Source organism: Anomaloglossus baeobatrachus, chromosome 2 (assembly GCF_048569485.1).
Source record: "Anomaloglossus baeobatrachus isolate aAnoBae1 chromosome 2, aAnoBae1.hap1, whole genome shotgun sequence".
NCBI lineage: Eukaryota > Metazoa > Chordata > Amphibia > Anura > Aromobatidae > Anomaloglossus > Anomaloglossus baeobatrachus.
The window spans coordinates 357476315-357500451 of NC_134354.1; the positions used below are offsets into that span (position 1 = coordinate 357476315).

At 43.3% G+C, this 24137-nt stretch overlaps 7 non-coding genes across 7 annotated transcripts; 1 reads left to right on the forward strand and 6 right to left on the reverse strand.

Moving 5' to 3' along the window:
• Positions 1-2659: 2659 nt before the first annotated feature.
• On the reverse strand, positions 2660-2732 carry TRNAV-UAC (transfer RNA valine (anticodon UAC)). Its single transcript has one exon. It is a non-coding gene; the product is annotated as a tRNA-Val (tRNA).
• A 1074-nt stretch (positions 2733-3806) lies between these two features.
• Positions 3807-3879, reverse strand: TRNAV-AAC (transfer RNA valine (anticodon AAC)). Its single transcript has one exon. It is a non-coding gene; the product is annotated as a tRNA-Val (tRNA).
• Positions 3880-4159: 280 nt separating this feature from the next.
• TRNAV-CAC (transfer RNA valine (anticodon CAC)) lies at positions 4160-4232 on the reverse strand. Its single transcript has one exon. It is a non-coding gene; the product is annotated as a tRNA-Val (tRNA).
• A 176-nt stretch (positions 4233-4408) lies between these two features.
• Positions 4409-4481, reverse strand: TRNAV-UAC (transfer RNA valine (anticodon UAC)). The gene has a single exon. It is a non-coding gene; the product is annotated as a tRNA-Val (tRNA).
• A 1905-nt stretch (positions 4482-6386) lies between these two features.
• TRNAV-AAC (transfer RNA valine (anticodon AAC)) lies at positions 6387-6459 on the reverse strand. The gene has a single exon. It is a non-coding gene; the product is annotated as a tRNA-Val (tRNA).
• A 665-nt stretch (positions 6460-7124) lies between these two features.
• On the reverse strand, positions 7125-7197 carry TRNAV-UAC (transfer RNA valine (anticodon UAC)). The gene has a single exon. It is a non-coding gene; the product is annotated as a tRNA-Val (tRNA).
• Positions 7198-23417: 16220 nt separating this feature from the next.
• Positions 23418-23490, forward strand: TRNAV-UAC (transfer RNA valine (anticodon UAC)). Its single transcript has one exon. It is a non-coding gene; the product is annotated as a tRNA-Val (tRNA).
• Positions 23491-24137: the final 647 nt, after the last annotated feature.

Consider the following 24137-nt stretch of genomic DNA (forward strand, 5'->3'; position numbering starts at 1 on the left):
AGTCCGCCCTTGAGACATCGCTTAGCATGCCAGGGAGAGAAGAAAGACCAGGCATGTGCACACCACACATACTGGAACATACAAAGATACAGATATACGGGCTCCCACACAAACAGCAGTATAGGAACGCCAAGGAAAGAGGGCAAAGAAATAATGAAATGGCAGGAATCACAAGAATAACAGTAGTTAGCCCTCGACCAAGCAGTATCTAATCCCGGCTGTCATGGGGGAAGCCACCTTGTAATCATAGTCCAGATGCACGATGTATTCAGGTAGTCATATTAACAGAGGCAGTGATCCATAGGGAGCAGAAGATGGAAGCTGCAAAGAAAAGGGCACAAAATGGCATAAAACACTTGCAGCAATAAAATTAGAATATAAAAACAGAGGTAAAAAATTGCATAGGTGGTAAAAAACCACATCTAGCAAAAAAAGGGGGGGGGAGGAGGACAGGGGTCTAAAGGAAGGGGGCAAAGCTAAGGGACTCATTCAGACCAGACGGAGCCATAGTACCCAGTAGGGTGATCCATTTGGTTTCTTTTTGGGCGAGGATCTTTTTAAGGTTCCCGCCCCTATTGCCGCCATGTACGACATCTATCCCTATGACACGCAATGATCTCGCATTACATCCGTGATGGTTCCGAAAATGCCTAGGAAGGGTCTTAAGAGTAGAAATATCGGTCACCGTCTTGGCAGCACCAATGTCTCTCACATGTTCACGCACTCTCACCCGCAATTCCCTAGAAGTTAAACCTATGTATATATTAGGGCAACTACATTTAGCATAATAGATAACATAGGAAGTTGCGCATGAGATATAACACCTAATATCAAATGTCCGACTACCATCTGCGGTGGAAAAGGTCTTACTTGCGAGAGACATTGGTGCACGCAAGACAGCGACCGCAGGGAAAACACCCGCGAATAGGATTAGTAGAACCAAAAGGATGGGAAATCACAGGAACGTAATGACTATGTACGAGAAAATCTCGTAGATTTTTGGAACGGCGTGCCGTCATTAGAGGATAATCAGGGACCAAATCCCTTAGGGTAGGATCAGATTTTAGTATCGGCCAGTGTTTGTTTAATATGGCACGCATGTTATGCCATTCATGGTTGCACGCAGATATGAATCGAGCCTCTCCTGCCCCCGTATTCGCCTGACTAGATGGCTGCAGGAGCTCCTGTCGATTGGTATTCTTTGCCCTATTGTACCCCTTCTTTATGACACGATGGCTATATCCCCTATTAACCAATCTCGATGTTAGATCATTGGCCTGGGACTGAAAATTATCAGATGTAGAGCATATCCGCCTCATTCTGAGAAATTGCCCAACCGGGATGGCTTGGATGGTACTAACAGGATGAGAAGATGAGGCATGTAAAAGGGAGTTGACCGAGGTAGGCTTCCTAAAGACATCCGTCTGTAGTTGCCGACCACGGTCAACTCCAATCATAATATCCAAAAAATCAATAGACTGTAAATCATATCTAAAAGTGAGCTTAAGGTTCAATGAATTATGGTTTAAAACACCCATAAAGTCCGAGAGCTGCTCCACGGTACCCTGTCACAAAACAAAAACATCATCATTATATCTTAACCAGCACTGCGCATGGGTAGCGGCCGGCACGCCCTCGTCGCCAAAAATGCCCCTCTCCCAATGGCCGAGGAACATATTAGCGTACGAAGGCGCACAGGCCGCGCCCATCGCAGTGCCACTGGTCTGTAAATTAAAACCGGTCTTTGAAAATGAAGAAATTGTGTCTCAGGATAAAGTGGAGCAGCTCCAGGATCAGCTCACATAAATGGCCATCACGGTTGGTATTGCTCAGAAAGAAGCGAACTGCCTCCAGACCATCATCATGGTTAATATTGGTATAAAGTGACTCTATGTCCGACGTGACAAGAAGGGTATCAGAATCCATAAAAATCCCGTCGACCCTATTCAGGACGTCCGTCATATCCTTAACATAAGATGGCAATGTTTCCACAAGAGGTTTTAAATAATAGTCGATAAAGCGACAGACAGGGTCGCATAAGCCATCTATGCCGGATACGATAGGGCGCCCCGGAGGGTGTTCGGGATTCTTGTGGATCTTGGGCAGGAGATAAAAGGTGGGGATTTTGGGAGATGCAACGAAGAGGCCATCAAAAACCTTCTTTGTTATAATTCCTTCATCCAAAGCCCCCTGCAAGATCCGGTATAGCAAATCTGAGAAGGGGAATGTATGTTTAATAGGATTTTTATAATATGGGATTATGTTTTCTGCTAAAATGGTCAATAAAAAAGAAACCCAAAATCGTAGTTCTCTTGGTGATGGAAGCCAAAATGTATTGTCATTTGGCAACGAAACCAAGAATTTCATATATTACAAGTCGATAGGAAAATACTTCAACACCAAAAATAGATTGGTTTCACTGGGGTTGAACCCAAGACCTTCTGCGTATGAAGCAAACGTGATGACCTCTACACTATGAAACCTTTGAAATCATGCAAAGTAATGTCAATTAGAGACGAGTTTTCACCGCCAGGGGAAAAAAAACAAATTCGTTGCTCTGTTGGTGATGGAAGCTAAAATATCCCGTTATTCGGCAACAAAGCTAAGAACTTTATATACTGCAGGTTGATATGGGATTATTTCAACACCAAGAACACATGGGTTTCACTGGGGATTGAACCCAGGACCCTCTGCGTGTAAAGCAGACGTGATTTCCACTACACTATGAAACCTTTGAAACCCTGCAAAGTAATGGCAATTAGAGACGAGTTTTGACCGCCAGGGAAAAAAAAAACAAATTCGTAGCTCTGTTGGTGATGAAAACCAAAACATCCCGTCATTCGGCAACAAAGCCAAGAACTTCATATATGGCAGGTTGATAGCACTACACTATGAAACCTGATGGAAAGTTACTGTGTATTGGCTAGCAGAGCAGAATTGTGACTGACGGGGCCTTTTTATTGCTGAAGGAAAGTGGAAGCCAAAACATCCCATCATTCGGCAACAAAGCCAAGAACTTCATATATTGTAGTTTAATTGAGTATTATTTCAACACCAAGAACACATTGGTTTTACTGGGGATTGAACGCAGGACCTTCTGCGTGTTAAGCAGACGTGATGACCACTACTCTATGAAACCTGATGGAAAGTTACTGTGTATTGGCTAGCAGAGCAGAATTGTGACTGACGGGGCCTTTTTATTGCTGAAGGAAAGTATTTTTGGTTAATGAAACATTTACAATTTTTATTACATATTTTACCAGTTTTATTCCTACAAAGGGATTTTGCTTAAAAGGAAGTTTACATTGAATGTGTTACTTTTTTCCACATAGTTTAGTTGTTTGCTTTTGTATTTAAAGGAACTATATATTTTGAAACAAACAGGATTTTTATAATATGGGATTATGTTTTCTGCTAAAATGGTCAATAAAAAAGAAACCCAAAATCGTAGTTCTCTTGGTGATGGAAGCCAAAATATATTATCAGTTGGCAACAAAACCAAGAATTTCATATGTTACAGGTTGATAGCAAATTACTTCAACAGCGAAAACGGCTTGTTTTTACTGGGGATTGAACCCAGGACCTTCTGCGTGTGAAGTAGACGTGATGACTTCTCCACTATGAAACCTGTGAAATCCTGCAAAGTAATGGCATTTAGAGACGAGTTTTGACCGCCAGGGAAAAAAAAATAATAATTTGTAGTTCTGTTTGTGATGGAAGCCAAAACATCCCGTCATTCGGCAACAAAGCCGAGAACTTCATATATTGTAGCTGGATAGCGAATTATGTCAACACTAAGAACAGATTGGTTTCACTGGGGATTGAACCCAGGACCTTCTGCATGTTAAGCAGACGTGATGGCCACTACACTATGAAACCCGACAAAAAGTTACTGTGTATTGTCTAGCAGAGCAGAATTGTGACTGACGGGGCCTTTTTATTGCTGAAGGAAAGTATTTTTGGTTAATGAAACATTTACAATTATTATTACATATTTTACCAGTTTTATTCCTACAAAGGGATTTTGCTTAAATTGAAGTTTATATTGATCGTAGTTCTCTTTGTGATGGAAGCCAAAAGGAATTGTCATTTGGCAACGAAACCAAGAATTTCACATATTACAAGTCGATAGGTAATTACTTCAACACCAAAAACTGCTTGGTTTCACTGGGGATTGAACCCAGGACCTCCTGCGTGTGAAGCAGACGTGATGACCACTACACTATGAAACCTTTGAAATCCTGCAAAGTAATGGCAATTAGAGACGAGTTTTGACTGCCAAGGGAAAATAAACATATTCGTAGCTCTGTTGGTGATGGAAGCTAAAACATCCCGTTATTCGGCAACAAAGCCAAGAACTTTATATACTGCATGTTGATAGGGGATTATTTCAACACCAGGAACACATGGGTTTCACTGGGGATTGAACCCAGGACCTTCTGCGTGTAAAGCAGACGTGATTTCCACTACACTATGAAACCTTTGAAAGCCTGCAAAGTAATGGCAATTAGAGACGAGTTTTGACCGCCAGGGAAAAAAAAAACAAATTCGTAGCTCTGTTGGGGATGGAAGCCAAAACATCCCATCATTCGGCAACAAAGCCAAGAACTTCATATATTGTAGTTTAATTGAGTATTATTTCAACACCAAGAACAGATTGGTTTTACTGGGGATTGAACTCAGGACCTTCTGCATGTTAAGCAGACGTGATGACCACTACTCTATGAAACCTGATGGAAAGTTACTGTGTATTGGCTAGCAGAGCAGAATTGTGACTGACGGGGCCTTTTTATTGCTGAAGGAAAGTATTTTTGGTTAATGAAACATTTACAATTTTTATTACATATTTTACCAGTTTTATTCCTACAAAGGGATTTTGCTTAAATTGAAGTTTATATTGAATGTGTTACTTTTTTCTCCATAGTTTGGTCTTTTGCTTTTGTATTTATGGGAACTATATATTTTGAAACAAATAGGATTTTTATAATATGGTATTATGTTTTCTGCTAAAATGGTCAATAAAAAAGAAACCCAAAATCGTAGTTCTCTTTGTGATGGAAGCCAAAATGTATTGTCATTTGGCAACGAAACCAAGAATTTCACATATTACAAGTCGATAGGAAATTACTTCAACACCAAAAACAGATTGGTTTCACTGGGGATTAAACCCAGGACCTCCTGCGTGTGAAGCAGACGTGATGACCACTACACTATGAAACCTTCGAAATCCTGCAAAGTAATGGCAATTAGAGACGAGTTTTGACTGCCAAGGGAAAAAAAAACAAATACGTAGCTCTGTTGGTGATGGAAGCTAAAACATCCCGTTATTCGGCAACAAAGCAAAGAGCTTTATATACTGCAGGTTGATAGGAGATTATTTCAACACCAAGAACACATGGGTTTAACTGGGGATTGAACCCAGGACCTTCTGCGTGTAAAGCAGACGTGATTTCCACTACACTATGAAACCTTTGAAAGCCTGCAAAGTAATGGCAATTAGAGACGAGTTTTGACCGCCAGGGAAAAAAAAAACAAATTTGTAGCTCTGTAGGGGATGGAAGCCAAAACATCCCATCATTCGGCAACAAAGCCAAGAACTTCATATATTGTAGTTTAATTGAGTATTATTTCAACACCAAGAACAGATTGGTTTTACTGGGGATTGAACTCAGGACCTTCTGCGTGTAGAGCAGACGTGATGACCAATACTCTATGAAACCTGATGGAAAGTTACTGTGTATTGGCTAGCAGAGCAGAATTGTGACTGACGTGGCCCTTTTATTGCTGAAGGAAAGTATTTTTGGTTAATGAAACATTTACAATTTTTATTACATATTTTACCAGTTTTATTCCTACAAAGGGATTTTGCTTAAAAGGAAGTTTACATTGAATGTGTTACTTTTTTCCACATAGTTTAGTTGTTTGCTTTTGTATTTAAAGGAACTATATATTTTGAAACAAACAGGATTTTTATAATATGGGATTATGTTTTCTGCTAAAATGGTCAATAAAAAAGAAACCCAAAATCGTAGTCCTCTTGGTGAGGGAAGCCAAAATATATTATCAGTTGGCAACAAAACAAAGAATTTCATATGTTACAGTTTGATAGCAAATTACTTCAACAGCGAAAACGGCTTGTTTTTACTGGGGTTTGAACCCAGGACCTTCTGCGTGTGAAGAAGACGTGATGACGACTCCACTATGAAACCTGTGAAATCCTGCAAAGTAATGGCATTTAGAGACGAGTTTTGACCGCCAGGGGAAAAAAAAAAAAATTTGTAGTTCTGTTTGTGATGGAAGCCAAAACATCCCGTCATTCGGCAACAAGGCCGAGAACTTCATATATTGTAGTTGGATAGCGTATTATTTCAACACTAAGAACAGATTGGTTTCACTGGGGATTGAACCCAGGACCTTCTGCGTGTTAAGCAGACGTGATGACCACTACACTATGAAACCTGACGAAAAGTTACTGTGTATTGGCTAGCAGAGGAGAATTGTGACTGACGGGGCCTTTTTATTGCTGAAGGAAAGTATTTTTGGTTAATGAAACATTTACAATTATTATTACATATTTTACCAGTTTTATTCCTACAAAGGGATTTTGCTTAAATTGAAGTTTATATTGAATGTGTTACTTTTTTCTCCATAGTTTGGTCTTTTGCTTTTGTATTTATGGGAACTATATATTTTGAAACAAATAGGATTTTTATAATATGGGATTATGTTTTCTGCTAAAATGGTCAATAAAAAAGAAACCCAAAATCGTAGTTCTCTTTGTGATGGAAGCCAAAATGTATTGTCATTTGGCAACGAAACCAAGAATTTCACATATTACAAGTCGATAGGAAATTACTTCAACACAAAAAACAGATTGGTTTCACTGATGATTGAACCCAGGACCTTCTGCATGTGAAGCAGACGTGATAACCACTACACTATGAAACCTTTGAAAGCCTGCAAAGTAATGGCAATTAGAGACGAGTTTTGACCGCCAGGGGAAAAAAAACAAATTCGTAGCTCTGTTGGTGATGGAAGCTAAAACATCCTGTTATTCAGCAACAAAGCCAAGAACTTTATATACTGCTGGTTGACAGGGGATTATTTCAACACCAAGAACACATGGGTTTCACTGGGGATTGAACCCAGGACCTTCTGCGTGTAAAGCAGACGTGATTTCCACTACACTATGAAACCTTTGAAACCCTGCAAAGTAATGGCAATTAGAGACGAGTTTTGACCACTAGGGAAAAAAAAAACAAATTCGTAGCTCTGTTGGGGATGGAAGCCAAAACATCCCGTCATTCGGCAACAAAGCCGAGAACTTCATATATTGTAGTTGGATAGCGTATTATTTCAACACTAAGAACAGATTGGTTTCACTGGGGATTGAACCCAGGACTAGAGATGAGCGAACCGGTCGCGGTTCGGCTCGAGTCGGTTCGCCGAACGGGGGTCCCGTTCGAGTTCGGTTTGTCGAACGTTCGACGAACCGAACTCGAACCAATAGGCTATAATGGGAGGCAATCACAAACACATAAAAATGCATTATAAATGTACACAAACAGTTAATAAACATTGCCATAACACTTACCGGTCCCCGCGATCCCTCCTGTACTCTGTCTCCTGCCGCTATTCCATCCAATGATCGCTGAATCCTCCCCGTGACCAGCACTGCCAGCAGAGATGCAGGACCTATCATGACGTCAAAATAGCCATGTGACCAGTCACGTGGCTATTATCTCATTGGCTACAGACTGGTCACATGACTATGACGCGTCATGTAGGACCTGCGAGTGCATCTCTCCGGTACACGGTGCACATATGTGTATCGCCGTGTACCGGCGACATGCTCTAGCACACGGTCGACTCCCCGTTCCGTTAGGGACCGGCTGACACAGCCGGTCATTAACGGAGATCACCGTTGCCATAGCAACGCAGTTAGCGGTGACGTCACCGTTAACCGCGGCTCCGAGAGCACCGTTGCTATGGTAACGCGTCTGTCAGTGTTACCGCTGTTACCGCTGACAGCCAGCACTGATCACTCACGGAGTGAAGGCTGCACGCTTCTTCCCGATTGTAGTGAGGATTGTAGTGAGGATGAGGTTCCTCAGCCCCAAGTGATGAGCTGGGTAAACTCATCCTCACTACAATCGTCACTACTACTACACTAGTGAGGATTGTAGTGAGGATGAGGTTCCTCAGCCCCAAGTGATGAGCTGGGTAAACTCATCCTCACTACAATCGTCACTACTACTACACTAGTGATGATTGTAGTGAGGATGAGGTTCCTCAGCCCCAAGTGATGAGCTGGGTAAACTCATCCTCACTACAATCGTCACTACTACTACACTAGTGATGATTGTAGTGAGGATGAGGTTCCTCAGCCCCAAGTGATGAGCTGGGTAAACTCATCCTCACTACAATCGTCACTACTAGTACACTAGTGATGATTGTAGTGAGGATGAGGTTCCTCAGCCCCAAGTGATGAGCTGGGTAAACTCATCCTCACTACAATCGTCACTACTACTACACTAGTGAGGATTGTAGTGAGGATGAGGTTCCTCAGCCCCAGGTGATGAGCTGGTGAACCTCATCCTCACTACAATCGTCACTACTACTACGCTAGAAAGAAAGAAGACAGAAGAGCAGGATCGTGGAGGGCTGACAGGGGGTAATAAAGATGGAGTCTCTAATGTGTCTGTGTATTTATTTCTATTAAAGTATTTTTTTCTCTGTGTGGTGTTTTTTTTTAACCCTTTATTGGAGATTCTTAATGGCCGGGTCAAACGTGCCTGACATTAAGAATCTCTGGCTTAATACTGGCTAGTAAAACAAAGCCAGTATTAACTCATGATTACCCAACAAGCCACCCGGCTTCAGGGCTGTTGGAAGAGTTGGATACAGCGCCAGATGATGGCGCTTCTATGAGAGCGCCATTTTCTGGGATGACTGCGGACTGAAATTCGCAGCAGAGGCGCCCAGAAAGCTCGGGCTAACCTGTGCTGCGGATTCCAATCCCCAGCTGCCTAGTTGTACCTGGCTGGACACAAAAAATGGGGCGAAGCCCACGTCATTTGTTTTTTAATTATTTCATGAAATAAGTGAAATAATTAAAAAAAACGGGCTTCTTTATATTTTTGGTTCCCAGCCGGGTACAAATAGGCAACTGGGGGTTGGAGGCAGCCCGTGGCTGCCTGCTGTACCTGGCTAGCATACAAAAATATGGCGAAGCCCACGTCATTTTTTTGGTGGGCAAAAAAATTCTGCATACAGTCCTGGATGGAGTACGCTGAGCCTTGTAGTTCTGCAGCTGCTGTCTGCTCTTCTCCATACAGACACACAGCAGCTGCAGAACTACAAGGCTCAGCATACTCCATCCAGGACTGTATGCAGAAGTTTTTTGCCCCCTGAAAAAATTATGTGGGCTTCGCCATATTTTTGTATGCTAGCCAGGTACAGCAGGCAGGTACGGCTGCCCCCAACCCCCAGTTGCCTATTTGTACCCGGCTGGGAACCAAAAATAAAGGGAAGCCCTTTTTTTATTATTTCATGAATTTCATTAAATAATTAGAAAACAAATGACGTAGGCTTCGCCCCATTTTTGTGTCCAGCCAGGTACAACTAGGCAGCTGGGGATTGGAATCCGCAGCACAGGTTGGCCTGAGCTTTCTGGGCCCCACTGCTGCGAATTGCAGTCTGCAGCCGCCTCAGAAAATGGCATTTTCATAGAAGCGCCATCTTCTGGCGCTGTATCCAACTCTTCCAGCACCTGCTTGCTATACCTGGCTAGCATACAAAAATATGGCGAAGCTCACGTCCTTTTTTTGTAGTTTTTTGGCAAAAAAAAAAAAATGCTTCCCTGGATTTTCCATTGCCAGTGAAGGTAACACCAAGCAGTGGGGGTTAGCAGCCAGTAGCTGCTTGGATTACCCTTACCTAGCAATACAAAAAATGCAGCGGGAGCCCATATATATTTTTTTTAATTATTTATTTAATTAACTAAAAACAAAATGGGCTTCCCTGTATTTTGATTGCTGGACATCACAGTGCTGTAAAAATAAATCTTTAAAAAAATGACGTAGCGCTCCGCGGTATTTTTGATTCTCAGCGCAGATAAAGCAGACAGCTATGGGTTGCCACCCCAGTCTGCCTGCCGTTACCTTGGCTGGCAATCAAAATACAGGGAAGCCCATTAATTTTCTCTATTTAAAAAATAGTTAAAAAAAAAAATGACGTTGGGTCCCCCCATTTTTGATAGCCAGCTAGGGTAAAGCAGACGGCTCTAGCCTGAAAACCACAGCTGGCAGCTTTACCGTGATTGGGGATCCAATGTGGAGGTCCCCTCAGGCTCTTTTTTATAATTATTTTATAAATATTAATAATTACACAATAAAAGTAGGGTCCACCCCAAATTGGATCACCAGCCAAGGTAAAGCGGACAGCTGTGGTCTGGTATTCTCAGGGTGGGAAGGTACATAGTTATTGGGCCTTCACAGCCTAGAAATAGCAGGCCGCAGGCACCCCAGACGTGGCGCATCCACTAGATGCGCCAATCCTGGCGCTTCACCCCAGCTCATCCCGTGCCCTGGTGCAGTGGCAAACGGAGTGTGACTATAGCAAAGTCCAATAGCCACGTATAGGATGCCACTAGGTACACTGAGTGTTTGCTAGTATAATGGCTTAGTTATGAGTTGGAGTGTGCAGAGGACAGGCGGGTACAGTGCCAGGATTTTGGGGCTCTGGATAGAGGAATGGAAGCCTGCCTTTCTATCCCTCCTAATAGGGAAATGCAGGGAGGAAATCCCTGACCTTGGCTACACAGACGCTGGCGCTGTTTTCAGGACCTGTCACCTTAACTCTGACCCTGCCGGTTTGAGCCCTTAAAAGGACTGCTAGAAAGTGCTCTCCCTAAGCTGTCCAGCGCTGTGTATGGAGCGCATACAGCTGTATCAGCGATAGGACTCAGGAAGGAGCTGCGACAGTGATGTCTGACACCAAAGACGCAGAAGAGATAATGGCGTCCTGGAGGAAAATGTCCGGTTTTATAATGCAGGGACATGTGACATGGACATCCTATCACACTGCCGTTGCTTCTCTGGCTAAAAGCCCACTTAGCTGTGTGTGTGTCTGGGATTGGCTGACATGCTGGCCCGCCCCACAAGACGCGCGCGCTTAGGGAAGGAAGACAAGAAAAAAAAAAAAAAAATGGCGATCGCCATTATAGAAACAGCAGTGATCTGAAGGCGCTGTTCACGCACACTATACATTGAAATGTCATAATAGTGTGATTCACAGAGTGACTTACACTATTACAGCAGAAACCAAGCTAGGATTTAGCTGTTTTTTTGCTGCTAGAACCGTTCTCGAACGTTTCTAGAACTATCGAGCTTTTGCAAAAAGCTCGAGTTCTAGTTAGATCTAGAACATGCCCCAAAATCACTCGAGCCTAGAACTGGAGAACCACGAACCACGAACCGCGCTCAACTCTAGGGCTGACAGATAAGCGCACGCGTCTGTCCAGTGACAATGTGGACAGACTGACGTTCATCAAAATGAACAAGTCATGGATCCAGAAGGAATTTACTACCCCTGTGTCATCCTGGGGAGAGTAAATGCTTGTGGATTTGGAATGTGCTTGATGCAAATCAAAACATCCTGTTTGCAACTAGGGCACAACTGCTGCCACTGATGGGGTGTGTGTGTGTGTGGCCCAATTTTTTTTAAAAAAGGAGGCTCCGCTTGGAGTAACCCTTGCTTACATTGTTTTTAAAAGAAGCCAAGATGAACAAGTCATGGTTCAGCAAAGACTTTGCTACCTACCCTGGTGTCATCCTGGGGACGGATAACAATGGCGTATTTTTGAATGTGCTTGATGCAAATCTAGCTGTGAAGTGTACAACTAGGGCACAAGTGCTGCCACTGAATGGGTGGGTGTGTGTGGGGCACAATTTTTGGAAAAAAAGGGAGGCTCCGCTTGGAGTAACCCTTGCTTGATGTGTTTTTAAAAGAAGCCAAGATGAACAAGTCATGGGTCAGCAAAGACTTTGCTACCTACCCTGGTGTCATCCTGGGGACGGATAACAATGGCGTATTTTTGAATGTGCTTGATGCAAATCTAGCTGTGAAGTGTACAACTAGGGCACAAGTGCTGCCACTGAATGGGTGGGTGTGTGTGGGGCACAATTTTTGGAAAAAAAAGGGAGGCTCCGCTTGGAGTAACCCTTGCTTGATGTGTTTTTAAAAGAAGCCAAGATGAACAAGTCATGGTTCAGCAAAGACTTTGCTACCTACCCTGGTGTCATCCTGGGGATGGATAACAATGGCGTATTTTTGAATGTGCTTGATGCAAATCTAGCTGTGAAGTGTACAACTAGGGCACAAGTGCTGCCACTGAATAAGTGGGTGTGTGTGGGGCACAATTTTTGGAAAAAAAGGGAGGCTCCACTTGGAGTAACCCTTGCTTGATGTGTTTTTAAAAGAAGCCAAGATGAACAAGTCATGGTTCAGCAAAGACTTTGCTACCTACCCTGGTGTCATCCTGGGGACGGATAACAATGGCGTATTTTTGAATGTGCTTGATGCAAATCTAGCTGTGAAGTGTACAACTAGGTTACAAGTGCTGCCACTGAATGGGTGGGTGTGTGTGGGGCACAATGTTTGGAAAAAAGGGAGGCTCCGCTTGGAGTAACCCTTGCTTGATGTGTTTTTAAAAGAAGCCAAGATGAACAAGTCATGGTTCAGCAAAGACTTTGCTACCTACCCTGGTGTCATCCTAGGGACGGATAACAATGGCGTATTTTTGAATGTGCTTGATGCAAATCTAGCTGTGAAGTGTACAACTAGGGCACAAGTGCTGCCACTGAATGGGTGGGTGTGTGTGGGGCACAATTTTTGGAAAAAAAGGGAGGCTCCGCTTGGAGTAACCCTTGCTTGATGTGTTTTTAAAAGAAGCCAAGATGAACAAGTCATGGTTCAGCAAAGACTTTGCTACCTACCCTGGTGTCATCCTGGGGACGGATAACAATGGCGTATTTTTGAATGTGCTTGATGCAAATCTAGCTGTGAAGTGTACAACTAGGGCACAAGTGCTGCCACTGAATGGGTGGGTGTGTGTGGGGCACAATTTTTGGAAAAAAAGGGAGGCTCCGCTTGGAGTAACCCTTGCTTGATGTGTTTTTAAAAGAAGCCAAGATGAACAAGTCATGGTTCAGCAAAGACTTTGCTACCTACCCTGGTGTCATCCTGGGGATGGATAACAATGGCGTATTTTTGAATGTGCTTGATGCAAATCTAGCTGTGAAGTGTACAACTAGGGCACAAGTGCTGCCACTGAATAAGTGGGTGTGTGTGGGGCACAATTTTTGGAAAAAAAGGGAGGCTCCACTTGGAGTAACCCTTGCTTGATGTGTTTTTAAAAGAAGCCAAGATGAACAAGTCATGGTTCAGCAAAGACTTTGCTACCTACCCTGGTGTCATCCTGGGGACGGATAACAATGGCGTATTTTTGAATGTGCTTGATGCAAATCTAGCTGTGAAGTGTACAACTAGGCTACAAGTGCTGCCACTGAATGGGTGGGTGTGTGTGGGGCACAATTTTTGGAAAAAAGGGAGGCTCCGCTTGGAGTAACCCTTGCTTGATGTGTTTTTAAAAGAAGCCAAGATGAACAAGTCATGGTTCAGCAAAGACTTTGCTACCTACCCTGGTGTCATCCTGGGGACGGATAACAATGGCGTTTTTTTGAATGTGCTTGATGCAAATCTAGCTGTGAAGTGTACAACTAGGGCACAAGTGCTGCCACTGAATGGGTGGGTGTGTGTGGGGCACAATTTTTGGAAAAAAAGGGAGGCTCCGCTTGGAGTAACCCTTGCTTGATGTGTTTTTAAAAGAAGCCAAGATGAACAAGTCATGGTTCAGCAAAGACTTTGCTACCTACCCTGGTGTCATCCTGGGGACGGATAACAATGGCGTATTTTTGAATGTGCTTGATGCAAATCTAGCTGTGAAGTGTACAACTAGGGCACAAGTGCTGCCACTGAATGGGTGGGTGTGTGTGGGGCACAATTTTTGGAAAAAAAGGGAGGCTCCGCTTGGAGTAACCCTTGCTTGATGTGTTTTTAAAAGAAGCCAAGATGAACAAGTCATGGTTCAGCAAAGACTTTGCTACCTACCCTGGTGTCATCCTGGGGATGGATAACAATGGCGTATTTTTGAATGTGCTTGATGCAAATCTAGCTGTGAAGTGTACAACTAGGGCACAAGTGCTGCCACTGAATAAGTGGGTGTGTGTGGGGCACAATTTTTGGAAAAAAAGGGAGGCTCCACTTGGAGTAACCCTTGCTTGATGTGTTTTTAAAAGAAGCCAAGATGAACAAGTCATGGTTCAGCAAAGACTTTGCTACCTACCCTGGTGTCATCCTGGGGACGGATAACAATGGCGTATTTTTGAATGTGCTTGATGCAAATCTAGCTGTGAAGTGTACAACTAGGCTACAAGTGCTGCCACTGAATGGGTGGGTGTGTGTGGGGCACAATTTTTGGAAAAAAGGGAGGCTCCGCTTGGAGTAACCCTTGCTTGATGTGTTTTTAAAAGAAGCCAAGATGAACAAGTCATGGTTCAGCAAAGACTTTGCTACCTACCCTGGTGTCATCCTGGGGACGGATAACAATGGCGTTTTTTTGAATGTGCTTGATGCAAATCTAGCTGTGAAGTGTACAACTAGGGCACAAGTGCTGCCACTGAATGGGTGGGTGTGTGTGGGGCACAATTTTTGGAAAAAAAGGGAGGCTCCGCTTGGAGTAACCCTTGCTTGATGTCTTTTTAAAAGAAGCCAAGATGAACAGAGCTGGGATCAGGAAACACTTTGCTACCTACCCCGGTGTCATCCTGGGGACGGATAACAATGGCGTATTTTTGAATGTGCTTGATGCAAATCTAGCTGTGAAGTGTACAACTAGGGCACAAGTGCTGCCACTGAGTGGGTATGTGTGGGGCACAATTTTTTGAAAAAAAGGGAGGCTCCGCTTGGAGTAACCCTTGCTTGATGTGTTTTTAAAAGAAGCCAAGATCAACAAGTCATGGTTCAGCAAAGACTTTGCTACCTACCCTGGTGTCATCCTGGGGACGGATAACAATGGCGTATTTTGGAATGTGCTTGATGCAAATCTAGCTGTGAAGTGTACAACTAGGGCACTAGTGCTGCCACTGAATGGGTGGGTGTGTGTGGGGCACAATTTTTGGAAAAAAAGGGAGGCTCCGCTTGGAGTAACCCTTGCTTGATGTGTTTTTAAAAGAAGCCAAGATGAACAAGTCATGGTTCAGCAAAGACTTTGCTACCTACCCTGGTGTCATCCTGGGGACGGATAACAATGGCGTATTTTTGAATGTGCTTGATGCAAATCTAGCTGTGAAGTGTACAACTAGGGCACAAGTGCTGCCACTGAATAAGTGGGTGTGTGTGGGGCACAATTTTTGGAAAAAAAGGGAGGCTCCGCTTGGAGTAACCCTTGCTTGATGTGTTTTTAAAAGAAGCCAAGATGAACAAGTCATGGTTCAGCAAAGACTTTGCTACCTACCCTGGTGTCATCCTGGGGACGGATAACAATGGCGTATTTTTGAATGTGCTTGATGCAAATCTAGCTGTGAAGTGTACAACTAGGGCACAAGTGCTGCCACTGAATGGGTGGGTGTGTGTGGGGCACAATTTTTGGAAAAAAAGGGAGGCTCCGCTTGGAGTAACCCTTGCTTGATGTGTTTTTAAAAGAAGCCAAGATGAACAAGTCATGGTTCAGCAAAGACTTTGCTACCTACCCTGGTGTCATCCTGGGGACGGATAACAATGGCGTATTTTTGAATGTGCTTGATGCAAATCTAGCTGTGAAGTGTACACCTAGGCTACAAGTGCTGCCACTGAATGGGTGGGTGTGTGTGGGGCACAATTTTTGGAAAAAAGGGAGGCTCCGCTTGGAGTAACCCTTGCTTGATGTGTTTTTAAAAGAAGCCAAGATGAACAGAGCTGGGATCAGGAAACACTTTGCTACCTACCCCGGTGTCATCCTGGGGACGGATAACAATGGCGTATTTTTGAATGTGCTTGATGCAAATCTAGCTGTGAAGTTTACAACTAGGGCACAAGTGCTGCCACTGAGTGGGTGTGTGTGGGGCACAATTTTTTGAAAAAAAGGGAGGCTCCGCTTGGAGTAACCCTTGCTTGATGTGTTTTTAAAAGAAGCCAAGATGAACAAGTCATGGTTCAGCAAAGACTTTGCTACCTACCCTGGTGTCATCCTGGGGACGGATAACAATGGCGTATTTTTGAATGTGCTTGATGCAAATCTAGCTGTGAAGTGTACAACTAGGGCACTAGTGCTGCCACTGAATGGGTGGGTGTGTGTGGGGCACAATTTTTGGAAAAAAAGGGAGGCTCCGCTTGGAGTAACCCTTGCTTGATGTGTTTTTAAAAGAAGCCAAGATGAACAGAGCTGGGATCAGGAAACACTTTGCTACCTACCCCGGTGTCATCATGGGGACGGATAACAATGGCGTATTTTTGAATGTGCTTGATGCAAATCTAGCTGTGAAGTGTACAACTAGGGCACAAGTGCTGCCACTGAGTGGGTGTGTGTGGGGCACAATTTTTTGAAAAAAGGGAGGCTCCGCTTGGAGTAACCTTGCGGTGTTTTACATGATTTCAGAAGGGCGTGCCATGCCTATATCTGTGTGTCCTCCTCTTTTTCCTTGTCCAGCTGTTTTGTTTTCGCATGAGTATATGTCCTTGTCACTTTCCCATGTGTTTGTGTTGTGTTGTGAGTTGTTTGTCACCTTTTGGACACCTTTGAGGGTGTTTTCTAGGTGTTTTTATGTGTTTGTGAATGCCTGCCATTGTTTCCTATGCAGTTCGAGTTCGGTTCGTCGAACGTTCGACGAACCGAACTCAAACGGGACCCCCGTTCGGCGAACCGACCTCGAGCCGAACCGGGACCGGTTCGCTCATCTCTAGTCATCACGTCTGCTTAACACGCAGAAGGTCCTGGGTTCAATCCCCAGTGAAACCAATCTGTTCTTAGTTTTGAAATCATACACTATCCAACTACAATATATGAAGTTCTCGGCATTGTCGCCGAATGACGGTATGTTTTGGCTTCCATCAAAAACAGAACTACAAATTATTTTTTTTTTTCCCCTGGCTGTCAAAACTCGTCTCTAAATGCCATTACTTTGCAGGATTTCAAAGGTTTCATAGTGTAGTGTTCATCACATCTGCTTCACACGCAGAAGTTCCTGGGTTCAATCCCCAGTGAAACCAATCTGTTTTTGGTGTTGAAGTAATTTCCTATCGACTTGTAATATGTGAAATTCTTGGTTTCGTTGCCAAATGACAATACATTTTGGCTTCCATCACAAAGAGAACTACGATTTTGGGTTTCTTTTTTATTGACCATTTTAGCAGAAAACATAATCCCATATTATAAAAATCCTATTTGCTTCAAAATATATAGTTCCTTTAAATACAAAATCAAACAACTAAACTATGTGGAAAAAAGTAACACATTCAATGTAATCTTCCTTTTAAGCAAAATCCCTTTGTAGGAATAAAACTGGTAAAATATGTAATAAAAATTGTAAATGTTTCCTTAACCAAAAATACTTTCCTTCAGCAATAAAAAGGCCCCGTCAGTCACAATTCTGCTCTGCTAGCCAATACACAGTAACTTATCGTCACGTTTCATAATGTTGTGGTCATCACGTCTGCTTAACACGCAGAAGGTCCTGGGTTCAATCCCCAGGGAAACCAATCTGTTCTTAGTGTTGAAATCATACGCTATCCAACTACAATATATGAAGTTATCGGCATTGTTGCCGAATGACGGTATGTTTTTGCTTCCATCACAAACAGAACTACAAATTATTTTTTTTTTTTCCCCTGGCAGTCAAAACTCGTCTCTAAATGCCATTACTTAGCTGGCTACAAAACTAGGGGGAACCCTACGTCATTTTGTTTTCATTTTTTTGGCTAAATACAAAGCTAAGCACCCCTTAGTGCCACATGAAAGGCACCAAAGGGTGCTCCACTTTTTCTCCACTTCTCCACTTTTTCTCCACTTTTTCTCCACTTTTTATCCATTTTTTTCTCCACTTTTTATCCACTTTTTATCCACTTTTTATTTATTTTTTTCTCCACTTTTTCTCCACTTTTTCTCCACTTTTTCTTCACTTTTTCTTCACTTTTTCTCCACTTTTTCTCCATTTTTTCTCCACTTTTTCTCCACTTTTTCTCCGTTCTTTTTCTATGGTCGGTCTACCCATTAGCTCTGCCATGCATACTGTAGCTCTACACCTACTGCACATGTTACTTTATGATTGACATCTTTTTCGTACCAGAGCTGTCTAAGCCTACTCTGACCCCATATTTGTCATTACTATATTGTCCTTGTACTGTATTATGACATTTGTATCATGTGTTTCATTTCTTGCTGTGTTGCAATTTTTTTGCTGCATCCCAATTGTACCTCTACATTGTTCGAGTTTATGTTATTGTTCTCTCACTCTTATGTGATACTGATTATTGTCATTTTTCATGATTACATGCAGATAAGTCCAATCTGACGAAGGCTCAGGCCGAAACGTCATTTGTAACTTGTTTTGGACAAAAACATATATGCTTATGAAAATTTTTTTTTTCTTAATACGGACCAATAAAGAGTGATTTTGCATTACTATCCGTTGTGACTTACTGACTTAGTCTGGGAGATTTAGAGTGCCGAGGCTACTCACTAATTTTATCTATTATTACCTCTGAGCACCTATATACCAGTGATCAGAGCTTCCTCTACAGTAGTTCTCCTGATTAGGCATGCCCTTACCTCATGAGCAGGGCATTGCAGCTTTGGTAGCAACCATTACGACATGGACTCTGCTGCTGTGGACCCAGGGAGAGTGAGTGCAGATTCATTGAACCCACACTCCTCACATGAAGGGTCCGCACTCCTAGTAAATGGGGGATACGTTCCCTGAGTGTCTCCTTCCCATATTCTAGATGGTCCAGAGTCGTCGTGGGACCCCTTTATTTTTTTTCTTACAATAAATTGGTGAAAGAGGAAATGTTTTGGGGACTGTTTTTTCAAATAAATTTCTTTTGTCGATTTTTTTTTTTGTTAGTACTGACAGTTTATGATGTTGGGTATCTAATAGACGCCATAACATCACAAACTGCTGGGCTTGATCTCAGGTGACTTTACAGCTAGTATCAACCCGATTTATTACCCTGTTTGCCACTGCACCAGGGCACGGGATGAGCTGGGGTGAAGCGCCAGGATTGGCGCATCTAGTGGATGCGCCACGTCTGGGGTGCCTGCGGCCTGCTATTTTTAGGCTGTGAAGGCCCAATAACTATGTACCTTCCCACCCTGAGAATACCAGACCACAGCTGTCCGCTTTACCTTGGCTGGTGATCCAATTTGGGGGGGACCCTACTTTTATTGTGTAATTATTAATATTTATAAAATAATTATAAAAAAGAGCCTGAGGGGACCTCCACATTGGATCCCCAACCACGGTAAAGCTGCCAGCTGTGGTTTTCAGGCTACAGCCGTCTGCTTTACCTTAGCTGGCTATCAAAAATGGGGGGACCCAACGTCATTTTTTTTTTTAACTATTTTTTAAATAGAAAAAATTAATGGGCTTCCCTGTATTTTGATTGCCAACCAAGGTAACGGCAGGCAGACTGGGGTGGCAACCCATAGCTGTCTGCTTTATCTGCACTGAGAATCAAAAATACCGCGGAGCGCTACGTCATTTTTTTAAAGATTTATTTTTACAGCACTGTGATGTCCAGCAATCAAAATACAGGGAAGCCCATTTTGTTTTTAGTTATTTAAATAAATAATTAAAAAAAAATATATATGGGCTCCCGCTGCATTTTTTGTATTGCTAGGTAAGGGTAATCCAAGCAGCTACTGGCTGCTAACCCCCACTGCTTGGTGTTACCTTCACTGGCAATGGAAAATCCAGGGAAGCATTTTTTATTTTTTTTGCCAAAAAACTACAAAAAAAGGACGTGAGCTTCGCCATATTTTTGTATGCTAGCCAGGTATAGCAGGCAGGTGCTGGAAGAGTTGGATACAGCGCCAGAAGATGGCGCTTCTTTGAAAATGCCATTTTCTGAGGCGGCTGCAGACTGCAATTCGCAGCAGTGGGGCCCAGAAAGCTCAGGCCAACCTGTGCTGCGGATTCCAATCCCCAGCTGCCTAGTTGTACCTGGCTGGACACAAAAATGGGGCGAAGCCTACGTCATTTGTTTTCTAATTATTTAATGAAATTCATGAAATAATAGAAAAAGGGCTTCCCTTTATTTTTGGTTCCCAGCCGGGTACAAATAGGCAACTGGGGGTTGGGGGCAGCCGTACCTGCCTGCTGTACCTGGCTAGCATACAAAAATATGGCGAAGCCCACATAATTTTTTCAGGGGGCAAAAAACTTCTGCATACAGTCCTGGATGGAGTATGCTGAGCCTTGTAGTTCTGCAGCTGCTGTGTGTCTGTATGGAGAAGAGCAGACAGCAGCTGCAGAACTACAAGGCTCAGCATACTCCATCCAGGACGGTATGCAGAATATTTTTGCCCACCAAAAAAATGACGTGGGCTTCGCCATATTTTTGTATGCTAGCCAGGTACAGCAGGCAGCCACGGGCTGCCTCCAACCCCCACTTGCCTATTTGTACCCGGCTGGGAACCAAAAATATAGGGAAGCCCGTTTTTTTTAATTATTTCACTTATTTCATGAAATAATTAAAAAACAAATGACGTGGGCTTCGCCCCATTTTTTGTGTCCAGCCGGGTACAACTAGGCAGCTGGGGATTGGAATCCGCAGCACAGGTTAGCCCGAGGTTTCTGGGCGCCTCTGCTGCGAATTTCAGTCCGCAGCCGTCCCAGAAAATGGCGCTCTCATAGAAGCGCCATCATCTGGCGCTGTATCCAACTCTTCCAACAGCCCTGAAGCCGGGTGGCTTGTTGGGTAATCATGAGTTAATACTGGCTTTGTTTTACTAGCCAGTATTAAGCCAGAGATTCTTAATGTCAGGCACTTTTGACCCGGCCATTAAGAATCTCCAATAAAGGGTTAAAAAAAAACACCACACAGAGAAAAAAATACTTTAATAGAAATAAATACACAAAAACATTAGAGACTCCATCTTTATTACCCCCTGTCAGCCCTCCACGATCCTGCTCTTCTGTCTTCTTTCTTTCTAGTGTAGTAGTAGTGACGATTGTAGTGAGGATGAGGTTCACCAGCTCATCACTTGGGGCTGAGGAACCTCATCCTCACTACAATCCTCACTAGTGTAGTAGTAGTGACGATTGTAGTGAGGATGAGTTTACCCAGCTCATCACTTGGGGCTGAGGAACCTCATCCTCACTACAATCATCACTAGTGTAGTAGTAGTGACGATTGTAGTGAGGATGAGTTTACCCAGCTCATCACTTGGGGCTGAGGAACCTCATCCTCACTACAATCATCACTAGTGTAGTAGTAGTGACGATTGTAGTGAGATTGAGTTTACCCAGCTCATCACTTGGGGCTGAGGAACCTCATCCTCACTACAATCATCACTAGTGTAGTAGTAGTGACGATTGTATTGAGGATGAGTTTACCCAGCTCATCACTTGGGGCTGAGGAACCTCATCCTCACTACAATCCTCACTAGTGTAGTAGTAGTGACGATTGTGGTGAGGATGAGTTTACCCAGCTCATCACTTGGGGCTGAGGAACCTCATCCTCACTACAATCCTCACTACAAACGGGAAGCAGCGTGCAGCCTTCACTCCGTGAGTGATCAGTGCTGGCTGTCAGCGGTAACAGCGGTAACGCTGACAGACGTGTTACCATAGCAACGGTGCTCTCGGAGCCGCGGTTAGCGGTGACGTCACCGCTAACTGCGTTGCTATGGCAACGGTGATCTCCGTTAATGACCGGCTGTGTCAGCCGGTCCCTAACGGAACGGGGAGTCGACCGTGTGCTAGAGCATGTCGCCGGTACACGGCGATACACATATGTGCACCGTGTACCGGAGAGATGCACTCGCAGGTCCTACATGACGCGTCATAGTCATGTGACCAGTCTGTAGCCAATGAGATAATAGCCACGTGACTGGTCACATGGCTATTTTGACGTCATGATAGGTCCTGCATCTCAGCTGGCAGTGCTGGTCACGTGGAGGATTCAGCGATCATCGGATGGAATAGCGGCAGGAGACAGAGTACAGGAGGGATCGCGGGCACCGGTAAGTGTTATGGCAATGTTTATTAACTGTTTGTGTACATTTATAATGCATTTTTATGTGTTTTTGATTGCCTCCCATTATAGCCTATTGGTTCGAGTTCGGTTCGTCGAACGTTCGACGAACCGAACTCGAACGGGACCCCCGTTCGGCAAACCGACTCGAGCCGAACCGCGACCGGTTCGCTCATCTCTAGTCCTGGGTTCAATCCCCAGTGAAACCAATCTGTTCTTAGTGTTGAAATAATACGCTATCCAACTACAATATATGAAGTTCTCGGCTTTGTTGCCGAACGACGGGATGTTTTGGCTTCCATCACAAACAGAACTACAAATTATTTTTTTTTTTCCCCTGGCGGTCAAAACGCGTCTCTAAATGCCATTACTTTGCAGGATTTCACAGGTTTTATATGGAGTCGTCATCACGTCTACTTCTCACGCAGAAGGTTCTGGGTTCAATCCCCAGTAAAAACAAGCCGTTTTCGCTGTTTAAGTAATTTGCTATCAACCTGTATCATATGAAATTCTTTGTTTTGTTGCCAACTGATAATATATTTTGGCTTCCATCACCAAGAGAACTACGATTTTGGGTTTCTTTTTTATTGACCATTTTAGCAGAAAGCATAATCCCATATTATAAAAATCCTGTTTGTTTCAAAAATATAGTTCCTTTAAATACAAAAGCAAACAACTAAACTATGTGGAAAAAAGTAACACATTCAATGTAAACTTCGTTTTAAGCAAAATCCCTTTGTAGGAATAAAACTGGTAAAATATGTAATAAAAATTGTAAATGTTTCATTAACCAAAAATACTTTCCTTCAGCAATAAAAAGGCCCCGTCAGTCACAATTCTGCTCTGCTGGCCAATACACAGTAACTTTCCATCAGGTTTCATAGAGTAGTGGTCATCACGTCTGCTTAACATGCAGAAGGTCCTGCGTTCAATCCCCAGTAAAACCAATCTGTTCTTGGTGTTGAAATAATACTCAATTAAACTACAATATATGAAGTTCTTGGCTTTGTTGCCGAATGATGGGATGTTTTGGCTTCCATCCCCAACAGAGCTACGAATTTGTTTTTTTTTTCCCTGGCGGTCAAAACTCGTCTCTAATTGCCATTACTTTGCAGGGTTTCAAAGGTTTCATAGTGTAGTGGAAATCACGTCTGCTTTACACGCAGAAGGTCCTGGGTTCAATCCCCAGTGAAACCCATGTGTTCTTGGTATTGAAATAATCCCCTATCAACCTGCAGTATATAAAGTTCTTGGCTTTGTTGCCGAATAACGGGATGTTTTAGCTTCCATCACTAACAGAGCTACGAATTTGTTTTTTTTCCCCTGGCGGTCAAAACTCGACTCTAATTGCCATTACTTTGCAGGATTTCAAAGGTTTCATAGTGTAGTGGTCATCACGTCTGCTTCACACGCAGAAGGTCCTGGGTTCAATCCCCAGTGAAACCCATGTGTTCTTGGTGTTGAAAGAATCCCCTATCAACCTGCAGTATATAAAGTTCTTGGCTTTGTTGCTGAATAACGGGATGTTTTAGCTTCCATCACCAACAAAGCTACGAATTTGTTTTTTTCCCCTGGCGGTCAAAACTCGTCTCTAATTGCCATTACTGGTTTCATAGTGTAGCGGTAATCACATCTGCTTCACACGCAGAAGGTCCTGGGTTCAATCCCCAGTGAAACCAATCTGTTTATGGTGTTGAAGTAATTTCCTATCGACTTGTAATATGTGAAATTCTTGGTTTCGTTGCCAAATGACAATACATTTTGGCTTCCATCACAAAGAGAACTACGATTTTGGGTTTCTTTTTTATTGACCATTTTAGCAGAAAACATAATCCCATATTATA